Below are 11,624 nucleotides of genomic sequence, written 5' to 3' on the forward strand. Positions count from 1 at the left end.
CTAGAAACCTCATCTCAGCCAATACGAGCAGCCACACCGACAAGCATCAACAATAAACATATGGAGCCACACACAACCCGGTTCCGTACACTAACAAGTAATAATTCAGACATGACAGATAACAGTAAGAAAACTAAATAATAAAACTACTAAGCAAGTTAAGCAGGCAGGGAAATTTTTGCATTTTACTATGAACTATTCTCAACAAGGTGAAAGCAAAATACACGAAATAGAAATAAGGAGCCATATTTCATCATTGTACCGTTGCGGCGTGCAACTCAATCCCATCATATCAATCCATATAGGGTACCCTTCGAGCCATAATACTCGGGATCACTGATCATATGTGCGTCAACATCAAGGACAATAGAGTGCACAAAATATACGTGTGGGGAATAATGTTAGGAACAAACAATACTGATAAAGTCAAGTACAACTATGGTGCAATAAGCAGATCAACATCACAAGGGCCACCTCGCCCATAGTGCCATGAGGCCTAAATTTAAATCACAATATGCGTGCGAAGAATCATGTAACCCTCACAACCCGTCATAGCATAAGAGAGAAACATACGACATAAACCAAGACGCGAATAACATCCACTCCACCCGATGATATACATATGGCATCAACTGCGCAAGAGCAAGCAAATCCAATCTGATACAGAATTCACACCCTCACTAGGCTCAAAATAATCCCCAAACCAAATTTTGATCATTCTCAAACATGTAATAACCTTCCAAAAGTCTATAGCAACCTTTCCATAACACCTACCATTAATCTTCCAAGCTTCTACATGCCTTCACAACCCGCAATCAAGGAATAGTCCGCCAACAAGAACATTCAGTCTCTGAGCCTCACGAATACCAGAATTTTCATAATCAATCTCAACACCGCTACTCAAGTAGTTGACACGTAATTCATACTCCATCATCTCACGGAGAAACACCAATAAGTCGAAACACAATGTACCTTCCATTAGGTGAACTCTACTTCGATGGGAACCCATAGTGCCAATAAGACCTCAAACACCAGAAATTGTCCGAGACATCAAGAACTCGTATCCTTCCCTCCAAAACTAAACTGCAACCTTGTACATGCACTTTTCAACTCCATACGGCGCATCGCCTCTAACATGCTAACTCGCAACACTATGAATGTCTCATGGTCAACTCTGAACCATAAGCAAATTGAACACTTTACCAACCGAGAATCTTTCATTTATCTCAATCCAGGAGAACTCCACCTTACGCAATATAGCTTCTATACCTGTGGAAAACATCAACTCCGGCCATGGTTATAACCAAGATAAATTCTTCGGAACTCAGTAACACATAATCAAGTATTCAGAACCAATTGCCTCTAACTCAATGGAGTCAGGCAGACCGCCAACCCGAAAGTAACTCAATCCGATATGACCGCCCTGAAGGAACTTCCTGGGGACCCGAAGCCATTTTTTGCATCACCCCAACATTGACACGTAACCTTTCTTGACAAGGAAATACCACAGATCCGATCCATTCGCTTCTGTTTTCAAGCCCGCCCGCAGACAAATTCAAAAATCCTTAAAGCTACACAAGACCCAAAACTCTCCAGAACCTTCTCGATAACTACTCATCTTACTCTGATCTCCAATACACAACTAATACGGATCGAGCAACCTGTGCTTCACCAGCATATGACCATCCAAAGAAATAACTAAGCAATATATCGGTCTGGAAACTAATGCGGTCCATGACCCAACAATCCGATCATCATTAGCAGACTCCACCACTTAGCTCGAAGCCATAGATCACCTCATCGGTACCCCAAAATACCATATCTTCACAGCATGCCCCGATCCCGCATGACTATTTAGCTGAATACTTCAAAAACTCATGCAATACTGGTCATAGAACACCCTGAAGACTTTCCCAAGCGCTTACCCATCATAGCAATAGTCAAACAACTTCCCCAAATGCTCTGAAATGATCACATATGCACTCCATCGAATGGAAACCTCACACGAGATACATGATCCAAACTCATCATGTCGGAGATGGCCCACCGGTTATACTCAAATCGACACCTTGCCATGAACCCACCATCGTCACAATAGCTAGGCCACCAGCCAATCTTCCTAAATCTGTGCTTACTAACCAGACATATGGACCAGCCTCATACCACAAATGAATGACTAGAAGATTTAACACTGCATCTGCTTCTGAGGCTAGAAAACACATTGTAATCTATCTGCAGCATCACCGATCGTCGGCACATAACGAATACTGAGAGCACAACACCATATATGAGCGATTAGGAGGAGTCGTAGATTTTAAGCTGAAACAAGACGGCATGATAAGGAAAGAAGAAAGGGAAATTTTTCCTAAATGTCCTGTAGCCTCCCAAAGATAGGTATGGACGTCATCATACCGATCCGCAGGACTCTACTAGACACTTGCTCATGACTCGCAGAACCTAGGAACCTAGTGCTCTGATACCACCTTGTCACGACCCAAAACCACAATTTGTGATAGCAACCTAATTCAACCCGCTAGGTAAACCAACTAACAGAAAATACAACTCAACTGAGATTATAAGAGATTAGAGAATAGATAACTGAATATTTACAAATTTACCCAAGACCTGGTAGTACGAATCACGAGCTTCTAGGATTCGGAATTTCAAAACTGATATAAATTAATACACGTTCTGTTTGAAGGTTACACAAACAGATTAGCAATAACCTAAGCCACCAAGGACAAGTGGCAGCTATATCCAAACACACGAATATCTTCCGAATCAGCACTCGACGTCACCAGGAGCTCCGATCCAAAATCTACACACAATGTGCAGATGTGCAGTATCAGTACAACCGGCCCCGTGTACTGGTAACTATTTTGTCTAACCTCTTCGAAGTAGTGATGAGGCTTTTAGTTAAAAGATGCTTATTGTTATGACCTGTACAATAGATGGTAACAGCATTTCAAAGCATAACACATAAAAGTACAGTACACAACTCGACGAGGTAGTCAACAATTAATAAAAGGAATCACAGTAGAAGATTTACAATCTTTCCTGCTATGAGGAGTATATCCAAGATATCAAGTCAAACGGCACGGTAATCCTTCGTGCTTATATATAAAATTTTGTGACAAATCAATTAGCACGACAACACCCTTCGTGCGTTCAACTAATCCTCCCAAATGTACGAGTAACAGAACCAACCAGATGACAGAAATATCGTTAACAGGAATTATAAAATAGGAAATATGCAAGTAACAACAACGGACAAAGATACACATGTGGGCAATAGTAAAACACTACGCGGAAAGCACGTGAGTAATAACGAAAATTGGAAAACAAGGAATATCAACTTTAATTAACTAGCATATTGGAAGCCTAAGTACAATTTTAACAAATAAGACGGAAATACATGATCTTTACAAGTCGACAAGTAATGCATGAATGGCTAACATGGTGGAAGGCTTATACTAAGTGCAACATAATAGACACAACATGAGTATAATTATAAAAGCAGGAAATAGGCATGGTATTTGCAACTTAGGCAAGTAGAAGGTATGAACAACACAACAACAATTGAAATAGAGCTCAATGACAAAATAATGGAAACAAGTCACATCAAGTCTATAATTATGACAACAACAGTTCAAGGTAAAGGCATGAACGTATACATGGAAAAACCGATATCAAACATAATACATGTCCCTCATCCTCGCCTGCTCGGAAACACCCATCGTGCCATGACCTCACGATAACACACAATCATAACAATATAATGAAATGGCACGGCATCACCCTTCGTGATTTTACTCTCAAATGATATGGTACGATATCACCCTTCGTGCTTTTACACTCTTCCTCACATGATAATGAATATAAAATGGCACGGCATCACCCTTCGTGCTTTACACTCTTCCTCACATGATAATGAATATAAAATGGCACGACATCACCCTTCGTGCTTTACCATCTTCCTCACATGATAATTAGTATAATTTGGCACAACATCACCCTTCATGCTTTACACTCTTCCTCACATGATAATGAAATATAAAATGGCATGGAATCACCCTTCGTGCTTTACACTCTTTCTCACCAAGCATATGAATATCAATAAAATGGCAAGGCAGGAAGTATAAATAACATCAAGGAGAGTGTTCAAATGAATATTGCAAACAAATTCTCAATCACTGATTTCCAAGCCAACAATGATTCAATGAACCCTTAAGGGCCATATAATTCAAGTACTTCCACAGATCCCACAATTTATTAACAACACAAGTATGGAGTCTAGCATCTTAAAATACCAGCCGTAGCAACGTATTAATGATTATGCATAGAGATGACCTAATTAGACACATCAATATATTCCCAGAATTCCATCAAATTTGATCAAGTTATATTAGGCTGAGTCTCGATTCTAACATTTAATACCATGTTCTTAATATCTAGAAGTCAAGTGAGGCGTGAAGCAAGAAGGTTATGAAATTGTACAAGACACAATTATAACATAATCTACCACCGAGCATGATTAACCCGGCACATACATATACGTGATAACTATGGATTTTAGCCTAACTTATGCTCTCTTGAACAAGCCCAAAAAATGGAACTGGAGGGCTGTCAGCGCTATTATTACGCGGCCGCGTAAGACCCTCCGCTGAGGCGATTAAAAATATGCTGCAGCAAAAGTGATGTTCGGAGAAGCTGCAGCCAAGTGCTAACACTGCCGCTGACCACGTTACAAAAGCGCGGCCGCGAGTGAAATTGCGCTGAGAGCGGAGATAGAGAATCAGAGACCTTGCAATATGAGCTCAAATGAAGAACACGGCCCACGTATAATTTACGCGGCCGCGAAGTTACTAGGAGCGGACGAAGTGCGAATTCCGCTGAGGGCGTGAAAGAGGTTCAGAGTCTTGGCTAGTGGAACCTAACTGAGGAACGCGATCCACGAACATTTTATGCGGCCGCGATAGAAGCCAACGCGGACGCAGTAGACTTTACGTTGTCCACGAAACGTAGCCCAGTCCAAGTCCAAAATTGATGAAACGGGGTCCGCGCTTGTTTTTGCGCGGCCGCGAATGTCCGTGCGCTGAGACGCCCAGTATTTCGCTGATAGCGGAACCTCCATAGGGGTATTTTTATCTAGTAATTTCAGCTGTGTATAAATAGATCTTTTTCAAATTTTTAGGTTATCTTTAATATCAGTGAGCTCGTGAACAACCATACTTTACCATTTAGAGTAATTTTAGAGTAGTTTTAGCTTATATTCTTAGATTTTGTTCTGGTAATCAATTTTTATGGCTTATATTTCATTTTCATCTTTGATTTCTACCTTGATTATGAGTAGCTAAACCCATTAGCTAGGGTTGTGACACAACCTTAGTGTGGGTATTTAATGGGTCTTCAATTTTAGGGCTTATTTGTTTATGGGTTAGTGATATTTAGCTTGTTTCATGCTTTAACTGTTGAGTTGGTGGTTGCAAACGCTGATTCATGCCTTTTTGACTTAGGTTCTTCTTGAGAAAGAGAGCCTAAGTTTAGGAAAAATAGGCTAACAAGAAATAGGGGCGAATTAAAGAGATTGATAGCCCCAAATAAAGGGTTAAGCCTAGAGATAGTAATACCTGACTTGAGCCAATTTTATTTGCATTGTTTGAACACCCAATTAGGGCGAAGTCACTCAAACTACCAAGAGGTATAGAGTGAGTAATTATGTGTAAAGGTTATATCACGACCCCAAATATAACAAGCTTGTCCTACATTCTAGACCCCATTAGATACTCGCCTAGGTGTAAGTCATTTCCCTAGTGCTTTTTTATCAATTGAGAAAACTCCTACAAAAACATTGTACTTAGATTATTTTAAGCAATCAATAGCATTTAAACGTAGAATAGAAACAAATCCAAGCATGGTTAGAAGCGCAAGTAAAAGCAACACCCATAGCTAAGTTAGATAGAAACCCAACTCCCAACCAATATTATTTCCCTATGGATATTGATCCCGACCTTTCGGGTAAAAGATGCATCGACCACTCCTCGCCATTATATAGTGGTCCAGGGTTGGAGCTGATCACTTTTTGGTGCCGTTGCCGGGGAGTTAAATGGTTTTGGATATCTATCTCACTAGTTGTGTGTCTTGTTTTTCTTTTCTTCTATTTTACTAACTTGATTGAGTTAATCGATTCAGGTACAAAATGGCAAATAATGATCCTCTCAGAAATGTTCTCTGGGGGGAGGAGGTAGATGATAAGCTGAAGATGAGGTGCATCTAGTACCTCAAGCTCAAAGAAGAGGCCGCCAGGCCAATGAAAACATTCCAGACCCTCCCTCAGCTCCTCCCCGAGCAGCTCCTCGAATGCTTCCAAATGAAGGTTACGCAAGTGCAATTGTCCCACCCCTGATCTGGGCAGGCAATTTCCAGATTACAAATATCACGTTGACCTTATTGGAGCAAAGAGGGTACTCCACAGGCGCTCCCCATCAGAATGCATATAAACATCTAAATGGCTTTGTGGATACCTGCTGGGGAAGCAAACAGACAAATGTGTCGGAGGATGCGTTGAGATTGAGATTGTTCCCTTTTTCGCTTAGAGGGAAAGCTTTAGACTGGCTCGAAAGACTCCCCAACCATTCCATCACCACGTGCGATGAGTTGGCAAACAAGTTTATAGCCAAGTTTTTCTCACCGGGACATATGGCGATGCTGAGAGATGAGATCCTCTCCTTTAACCAAGAGCCAAATGAACCGCTTCATGAGATCTGGGAAAGATATCGGAAGATGGTTAAAGAATGTCCGAACAATAACATGACCGAAGCCATGATCCAGCAAACATTCTACTGTGGCATCAACACTACCAACTAGTGTGTAGTTAACCAGCTAGCAGGGGGAAACTTTATGAACACACCTTATGATATGGCGTGTGATATACTAGATGAGATGGTAGATACATCCTCAGCATGGCAAAGTCGAGCTAATGTGCCACAAGGTGATCCCAATTTCATTCACCTGCACAAAGAGCTCCATGACCACGGCCAAGCAATAGCAGAGTTGACTACAACAATGAATCAGTTGGCCAAAGCTCAATTGCAGCAAGTTCAAGCGCCAAGACAAGTGAATGCCATGGAAGGGGTAAATATGATGGTCAACAAGAGGCGACAAAGAGGTCAACAAAGTCAAGGAAATCCGGATCAATATGAGCAAGGTAGTAGTGGTTATAACCACGATGATGGGTATGATGATCAAAGTGAAGAAGTTCAGTATGTGAACAACTACCAAGGAAAACGGGGCAATGCTCCGAATCAACAACAACAGTGGAGATCCCAAGGAAATTGGGGGAATCAAAACCAATAAGGAAATTGGAACAGTGGGAACAACAACAACCAAAACAACTAGGGGAACAACAATCAGAATTGGGGCAACCAGGGTAACCAGGGCAACTGGGGTGGCAACAACAATAGCAACTGGGGAGGCAACAACAACCAAGGGGGTTGGAATAACGGTAATCAAGGGAATCGGGGGCCGAGCTTTCAAAGGCCTCCGATGTATCAACAACCAAACAACCCTCCTCCATTTCCGTCACAAGGTCCTAGCTCGTCAACCAATGAGCTGGGAGGATTGAGTTGATGTTAATGATGAAGAAAAACACTGACTCCGATGCCCAGTTGGCGTCCCATAATACTTCTATCTGCAACTTGGAGGTCCAACTTGGCCAGATTTCGTAATCTTTGGACACTCGCCCTAAGGGGGCACTGCCTAGTGACACGGTAGTAAACCCGAAGGGTGGGAACAATACCGGCCATGCAATGGCGGTGACCACAAAGAGCGGCAGAGGTGGTGAAGCAAGTACCTCCAAGCAAAAGAAAGTTGTGAGTGATGATGTTGAAGTGCAAAATGATGATGATCCAATAGTTGATGAGCAAGTGAGTGAAGAGAATTTGAATGCTTAGGTGAGAATTGATATTCATGAAAATGAGGAGGAGACTCAAAATAACGTGAACCCGTCAAGGGAACACGTGATAGACATACCGGAAACGGTAATGCCTAAAGCCAAGGCTCCTTTTCCAAGGCCTCCTCCGCCTTACCCTCAAAGACTTGCAAAGCCAAAATAATGAAAACCAATTCAAGAAGTTTATTAAGATGATGAAAAGCTTGTCGATCAATGTGCCCTTGGTGGAAGCGCTTGAGCAAATGCCGGGATATGCCAAGTTTATGAAAGACTTGGTAACTAAAAAGAGATCTATGGATTGTGAGACCATCAAAATGACTCATCAAGTAAGTACCATTGTGCACTCGTTGGCTCCAAAGCTTGAAGATCCCGGCGCATTTACCATTCCATGTACCATTGGGAGTGCGGATTTTGCAAAGGCCTTGTGTGATTTGGGAGCAAATATAAATTTGATGCCTTACTCTGTATTCAAAACTTTGGGTATTGGTCAATCTAGAGCTACTTCAATGAGATTGAAAATGGCGGATCGAACAATGAAGAGGCCGCTTGGTATTATTGATGATGTTCTTGTGCGAGTCGACAAGTTCATAATACCCGCTGATTTTGTGATTCTGGACTGCGAGGTTGACTATGAGGTGCCGATCATATTGGGGAGACCTTTCCTAGATACAGGGAAGGCTTTGGTTGATGTGGAAGCAGGGGAGCTCACCTTCCGGGTGGGTGATGATAAAGTTGTGTTCCATGTCTGCAAATCAATGAGGCAGCCCAATAGCAACAAAGTATGTTCCTTTATTGCTCTTGTGACTGAGGTGATTGTTGAAGACACCAGTGCTTTGATAAATGTGGAGGACCCTTTGGAAGCTGTGTTGTTGAACCATGAAGCGACTGAGGATGAAGGCTTGGTAGAGTATGTCAATCCTTTGAAAGGAATGGGTTCTTACACATATGTGCCCCAAAAACTTTCCTTGGATCTTGAGAACCAAAAGACTCCACTAACAAAGCCCTCAATCGAGGAACCTCCTGTATTGGAGTTGAAGCCTTTGCCTTCACACCTCAGGTATGAATTCTTGGGCCCATGTTCAACTTTACCTATTCTTCTTTCATCGTGCTTAACTAATGTGCAGGTAGATGCCACCGTTGAGGTGCTCCAAAGAAGGAAGAAGGCAATTGGATAGACTTTAGCTTATATACGGGAGATAAGCCCCACCTTTTGCATGCACAAGATTATACTTGAGGATGATGCCAAACCCTCCATGGAACATCAAAGGAGGTTGAACGAGGCTATGCAAGAGGTCATCAAGAAGGAAGTTATCAAGTGGCTAGATGCAGGGGTTGACTATGGTCACAAATGAGCAAAATGAGTTGATCCCCACTAGGACTGTCTTCGGATGGAGGGTATGCATGGACTACCGGAAGCTGAACAAAGTGACCCGCAAAGATCATTTTCCATTGCCCTTTCTTGACCAAATATTGGATAGACTTGCCGGGCGTGCTTACTATTGCTTTTTGGATGGGTACTCAGGTTACAACCAAATTTTGATTGCACCGGAGGACCAAGAGAAAACCACCTTCACATGCCCGTATAGAACCTTTGCATTCTCACGGATGCCAATTGGTTTGTGTAATGCACTGGCTACCTTTCAGCGGTGTATGATGGATATATTTATGGACATGGTGGAGAACTTCTTGGAAGTGTTCATGGATGATTTCAGTGTTGTGGGTGACTCCTTTGAAGAATGCTTGGGTAATCTTGACAAAGTTTTGGCCCGATGTGAAGAGACTAACTTAGTACTTAATTGGGAGAAGTGCCACTATATGGTTGAGGAGGGCTTTGTCCTTGGCCATAAGATCTCAAAGAACGGTATTGAAGTGGACAAAGTGAAGATTGAAGTGATTTCAAAACTCCCACCTCCTACTTCCGTCAAGGGAGTTAGGAGAAATGAAGATTGAAGTGATTTCAAAACTCCCACCTCCTACTTCCGTCAAGGGAGTTAGGAGCTTTCTTGGGCATGCGGGGTTCTACCGAAGGTTCATCAAGGACTTCTCAAAGGTGGTGAATCCCGTGTGCAAATTGTTGGAAAAGGATGCAAGGTTTGTGTTTAATGATGATTGCATGAAAGCATTTGAGCTTCTCAAGTATAAATTGACTACCACTCCCATCATCACCGCACCCAATCGGAGCTTTCCATTTGAGCTCATGTGTGATGCCAGTGACGTTATGGTTGGAGCGATTTTGGGGAAAAGGGTGAACACGATGTTTCATCCGGTGTATTATGCAAGCAAAACTACGAATGATGCCCAGGTTAATTATACGATGACGGAGAAAGAGTTGCTAGCCATTGTGTTTGCCATGGAAACGTTTAGGCCTTATCTCATGGGTGCCAAAGTGATTGTTCATACTGATCACACGGCACTCCGTTACATGATGACAAAGAAGGACTCTAAGGCTAGGTTGATGAGATGGGTTCTTTTGTTTCAAGAGTTTGACCTTGAAATTATTGATTGAAAAGGAAGTGAAAACCAAGTGGCGGACTAGTTATTCCGCTTGGAAGAGGAAGGGAGGCCCCATGATGGCCTCGAAATTAATGATTCATTTACGGATGAACAACTCCTCTCCGTTTCTTTGAATAGTATGCCTTGGTTCACCGATGTGGCTAACTTTCTTGTGACTGGCATTGTTCCGAGTGAGCACTCTTCTAACCAAAGGAAGAAGCTTATACGGGACAGCTTGGATTATTACTGGGATAAGCCTTATCTTTTCAATATTTGTAATGATGGTGTGATCCGGAGGTGTGTTCCGGAAGAGGAGAAAATTAGTATTCTTGATGTATGCCATTCCTCACCCTACGGTGGTCATCATGGTGGGGCGAGAACTACTTCAAAGGTTATCAGTTGTGGCTTTTATTGGCCTACATTGTATAAAAATGCTAGTGAGCTTGTGAAGAGATGTAATGAGTGTCAAAGAGCTGGTGGAATTTCCAAAAAGGAGGAAATGCCTCTCAACACTATTCTTGAGATTGACATTTTTGACGTGTGGGGCATTGACTTTATGGGGCCTTTTCTGAGTTCATGTGGTAACACGTACATTCTGGTTGCTGTTGATTATGTTTCCAAGTGGGTTGAAGCTGAGGCTTTGCCTATCAATGAGGCATGGATTGTAGTGGCTTTCTTGAAGAAAAATATTTTTACAAGGTTTGGCACTCCTAGGGAGATCATCAGTGATGGGGGTTCTCATTTTTGCAACAAGGCCTTCGATACTTTACTCTCCAAGTATGGTGTCAATCATAAAGTGTCAACCCCTTATCATCCCCAGGCTAGTGGATAAGTTGGGGTCTCCAATAGGGAGATAAAGAGCATATTGTCAAAAACTATCAATGCAAACCGAACTGATTGTCAAAGAAACTGGATGATGCTTTATGGGCTTACAGGACTGCTTACAAGACTCCAATTGGTATGTCTCCGTACTGTTGGTATTTGGGAAAGCGTGCCATCTTCCGGTTGAGTTAGAGCATAAGTCCAAGTGGGCCTTGAAGCGGTTAAATCTTGAGTGGGATGTTGCAGCAAATCTCCGGGTAGAGCAACTTAATGAACTAGATGAGTTTCGGTTTCATGCCTATTCCAGCTCGTCCTTGTATAAGGAAAAGATGAAGTACTTACATGACGAGTATGCCCG

The sequence above is a fragment of the Nicotiana attenuata genome, unplaced genomic scaffold (assembly GCF_001879085.1).
Source record: "Nicotiana attenuata strain UT unplaced genomic scaffold, NIATTr2, whole genome shotgun sequence".
NCBI lineage: Eukaryota > Viridiplantae > Streptophyta > Magnoliopsida > Solanales > Solanaceae > Nicotiana > Nicotiana attenuata.